The sequence below is a fragment of the Pinus tabuliformis genome, chromosome 9 (genome assembly GCF_031772625.1).
Source record: "Pinus tabuliformis cultivar Carrire ecotype Pingquan chromosome 9, CPIR1, whole genome shotgun sequence".
In the NCBI taxonomy this organism is placed as follows: domain Eukaryota; kingdom Viridiplantae; phylum Streptophyta; class Pinopsida; order Pinales; family Pinaceae; genus Pinus; species Pinus tabuliformis.
Genome location: NC_142307.1, coordinates 459,720,627 through 459,725,674, shown reverse-complemented (window position 1 = coordinate 459,725,674; position 5,048 = coordinate 459,720,627). Strand labels below are relative to the sequence as shown.

The following is a 5,048-nucleotide window of genomic DNA, read 5'->3' as shown; positions in this document are numbered from 1 at the left end:
CAAAAGAGCAGAGAGTGCTCAAATGAAGATTCCATAAGGAGTCAAAATAAATACTAGGAGAATACTAGGCATGGAAGAGGTTAGTATTATATTTAGAAACATTTTGATGGATTGATCTTGTTATAGTGGCTTGAATGCGGCTTAAAATGAGAAAGGAGAAGCTCATAAAGGTCAAAATATTGTAACTATTGATGGTCACAATAATGGTTCGAAGGTAAGCCATAGGAAATCAAATTGTTTTTAATATAATAGAGGAATAACTAAAATCAAATTACAACTAGATATTCTGAGATAAATGCTACAGAAATATGAGGAAGACTAGGGTTACGATGGACTCTCAGGAAGAAAGTAAAATGGATTTTGTTGTAGGTGAAGCTGAGACAAATATTAAATGCTCAATTGATGGAGAAAATCAAGGAGTTTGAACAAAGGTTTAATTCTCATTAGTGAAGAGAAATGGAGAAATAAAAAAAGAAATTTTTTGAAGAGATTATTTGTGAACCAAAACAAGGACCATTTCTTGGAGAGAGTGATGAAGAAAATGTTGATGAGAGACTAGCCTAAGAGTCTCATAAATTATGAGGATAATGAAAATCACGATGGAGGAATAAAAATTGAGATTTTGAAAAAAGATAAAGGCCATATTTATTTTAATTTTAATCATTGTTATGTGAATACATGTGAAGGATAGAACATTGATTTTGTTCTATGTATAGAAGAAGAAGAATCATTAAATAGTATTGGACAGGTTGAAAATAAGACATAATTGTCCTTGAAAAATGGTCAAAGTGATGATATAGAGGAACAACATGTTATTGAAGAGAAAATGTGTAATAAAGATGAGGTTGTTATAGTGAAAGAAGCAAGAACCAACAGTGATGAATATTTGATGGGAAATTTGAAAGTTTTAGTGCTGCATGAGGGAGAGATGTTGGAAGAAACAAAGGAGACTTGAAAGTCTCATATTTTTAAAATAGATAATTGGTTTGTGTATGAATATAATGAGCATGTGTAACAAACAACGAAATGGATTAGAAATAATTCAATTAATGAAGTATAAGAACCATTGGGAGAGGACCTGCATGATTGTGATCAATAAGCACAAAAAACATTGCAGTAGAATTGAATTTTTTAGAAGACTGGTTGGAGAATATGAGAACAATGGATTGTAGAACCCAAGTAAGGATGAGATAGATTTTTCCATGAAGGAGACGCAACAAAGAATAGACAACAATGATGGGAAGTTCCAACAAAGAGTGCAGGGAGTGGTGAAAGTAGTTCCAAGCAATTATTATGTTGATGTGTCAATGGAGGACAATAATGAATTTTAGCCAGGAAATAATGGTTTGTGCCAGCCATAGGATAGGTTTGATGTGGAAATAGAGAAAATAAAGAAACAGATGTTCAAGAAGCATCAACAGGAAAGGTATGCAGGGAATATGAGAATAAAGGACAACATATTGCAGATGGCAGAGTAAGTTTTCATCAGCAAAGAAGGAGGAAGACTACAACATAAAACATGGAAACCTGGAAGGATGAAGAAGGAAATAATAGAGAAAAAACATGACAAGGGTAAGGACCAACTACAAGATAGATTATGGGATCACGAAAGATTGACTTTATCACCTAATGGTTAGGAGACTATGAATATTTTTCACCTTGGGAGTCTGATGCAAATGCATAGGTCATACAAAAAATTTGATGAAGTATGGACACGGGCTTACCAATGTGATGGGATGATCACATGGGGTTGATCATTTGAGGGATGTGTTTGGAAACATGGGCCTAAGTGACAAGGATATTGTGGAGCTTTTTAGTGGCCACACCTTGGGTAGATGTCACAAGGAACGATGTGGAACTGAGGGTGCATGGATGTCTAATCCTATGATATTTTACAATTCCTAATAGAGATAAGGAAGGTTAACTTCAACTTCCTTCCCATTAGGCATTGTTGTAGGTTCCAATATTCCAATATTATGTGGAGAAGTACACAATGGGCGAGAATGCCTTTTTTATTATTATGTAGAAGCTCACTTGAAGCTCTTTGAATTGGGGTTTGAAGAGGAGGAGTAAACAGTAAGTCATGGAAGTGGATATGATGTGTAAAACATATCCTAACAAAAGTGTTAGAAATATCCTCTTGTAGTATGCCTTCTATTCTGTTTAGTTTATTTTTAATTTTAATATGCCTTGTTGTTGTTGGTTGGGGTCTTGACAGAGTTGATGAGGGAGTGCTCTGAATCTATTGCCTCGTGCTCTCACATCTTTGCTTGTGTTGGTTTTGTCTACTTCATTATTGAAATATTTGTTAGGAGGCTCGGTAGAAGGTAAGTAAGATGATTCAAGTATATAGTCTATAATAATATACTGGTTATTGGAACTAATGTAAAAATAAAAATATTAGTTTTCAGTTTCCCTTAGTTTGTAGAGAAGGGGAAATGATTCACATTTTTGTAACTCTTTGTTGTCATAGCTAGTTTCTTTATGGAAATGATAAGAAAAGAGTGTTCGGAAGTTCCTGAAGGGAAGTAGAATAAGAGGGAAGGAAAAAAAGAGAGAGGGAGAGAAGAGAGGAACTCATTGTTTCTTTATGTAACTATAGTTCTGACATAAAAGCACACTTGTACCTTCAAATCCCTGTGAACCATAATGTATTTCTATGTGAATGGCATAAATGAACAACAAATGGGATTGTAAGTTTGTATGGTTCGATTTAAATTTATGAACTGTTGCTAATTTCAAGTTTTCTCCTGTGTGTTTGGTCATTTGAGAACCTGTAACTTGTTGAATTGATTTACATTAAGAATTCATACATTGTGGCTCCAATCACTATGTGATTTGTCCATTTGTATTTTGATATTCCTATTGTATCAGTATTAAAGTCTATAGGAGGAATGTGTTGTTGTGACCTAGAATAATGGTTGCATGGTTTTGTTTTAGTGATTGGAGTGCTTTTACAACAGTGAGACAAAGTAACCATGTTTGAAATGCTATGAAAACCCTCTGTTACACTAAAAAATGTCACCATGACTATTTGCAGTTAGTATGGCTCCATCCATTGTCATACTATCCTCCTTGGCAAGTCTCATGCCTCTGCCTTCCATGTCAAACTCAAAGAAAGAGGGAAAAGTCATTTAAAGTCAAGTTATCTCTGGTACGCAGTTTCTCTCAGCCTTACCTGCGGGTACGCAACCCAAGTTCACAATACCTGCGTACTTGTACGCTCTGTATGTAAAGGGATGGGTGCGTACTCCTGTAAAGGTCAAAAGGCGCAAGTTTCACTCCAAAAAAGTTACTTGTGGTCATTTCTAGAGGCTTCTAGAAGTATGTTTGACGTGTATGAAGCGCCTCCAGATGGTTCATGTATCCCTACCAAAGAGGAACTTATCCCATCAATAAGGGAGCTATCCCATCCAAAGAGGGACTTATCCCATTGATGGTGGACCTGAATAACTTCCTCTAGAGCACTATAAATACAGGCATTGGGCCAAAGGGGGAAGAGGTTGAAAGCTGAACATTCCTAAGGGTAGATGCTGCTGGAATTAGGACTTCCTTGTAGAAGCTTGTGAGGAGAGATTACCATCTTTACTTGTTTCCATTGGGAGGTGGGTGAGCTGATCAGAGTAAGGGAGAACTCTTGTGGACCCTGGGAGGAGGTTGCACAACACCAAGGCTCAGGTTGTAATGGTTCCTTTTGTTACCTTTTAATACAAATTAGTCCATTCTTCTCAACAATTTGTTATTAATGAGTTGTTTCATGTACTCCTTGGTCTACATGTTAAATATGTTTTATTTTATGTGATATTCAGGTGCTATTTAATCGTTTGATTGTTGGTGAATGCAGGTTTCGAAGTGAAGTAGGAGCTCATCCAGATCAACGGAGCTGGACTACTACAACAGCGTTGGATTACAGGTAGGATCTAAACACTTGATTTATCATATTGTAAAAGCATATTTAGGGAAGGATTGCTCTTATTTGTCTTGTTTGTCATTAGAGAGTCTTAGGCTTTCTAGGAAGGTCGATTGTGTCCGCACTAACGACTTTTTCGCGTGACAAAATGGCGACTCCACTGGGGACTCCATTAATGTGTTTGAGTTCTTTGTGATTTGATATTTTGGTCTGAGAAAAATTGCTTGTTTTCTAGTTTTTGGTTGTCTAGCTGTGTATTTGGTTGGGTTAGCTGAGAGTCAATTTAGTTTTTTATTTTTCTTAGTCTTGCCAGCAGTACGCAGTCTCTGGGTTTAACACAGTGCGTACTTGTACACACTGCGTCTTTGTGCACAGTGCGTACCCGCGCCTGTGTAAACAGATGACCTGCGTACCACTGTCAATTTTGAGAAAATTTCAATTTTTGTTTTTTGCTCTTTTAGATTTTGCTTTTACTTTGTTTTCACTGCCCAGATCCATCAGTTTACTGTCAAAGATCTTCACCTGAACTTGTCCCGTTAGTGTCGAGGGTTTTGGTGGAATTCATAGGGATTTTGCCTTAGGGTTTGATTTTTAACTGGTCCTGTAGTGACTTTGGCGTTAGGGGTTGTCAAACTTTGGATCTCCCTAGTTTTGATCAGTCCTCTTAGGAGTCGGACCTGTCATAGAAGTCACCCAAGTGAGAGACCTACCTTTGTGTCTTCTCTTTGCGAATCCCGAAAAGTTTGTTTGTTAAAACTTTGAATTCCATTCTTGAGAAAAAGAACAAAAATATTTCGATTTTGTTTTTGGTTAGTTTATGATTCTGCATGAATTGATCGTTAGTTGCATTCTGACTAAGTAAAACATCCGGGAATCATCCTTGTAGGCTTTTGTCCTCATTATTTTTACTCTTAGGTAAATTTGCTTTTGATTTGCTTTTGAATGAATTTGATTTGATTGTATTAGATTTGTTAAATTCGATTTGATAAAATAGTTTTACATGCTTTATTAACATAGAAAAACACAAAAATTCTTTTGGAAAAAGTTTGCTTTCGTAGCATTTGTAGACTTTTGGGAGAAAAAGGAAATTTCGTAGAGTAATTAGTGGTTATGAGTTGTGTGTTTTGAAAAGATAAAG

General features: G+C 36.1%; 1 pseudogene; it reads left to right on the top strand.

Moving 5' to 3' along the window:
- Nucleotides 1-1,779: 1,779 nt before the first annotated feature.
- LOC149149177 (L-ascorbate peroxidase 2, cytosolic pseudogene) lies at nucleotides 1,780-2,073 on the top strand (annotated as a pseudogene).
- The last annotated feature ends 2,975 nt before the right edge of the window (nucleotides 2,074-5,048 follow it).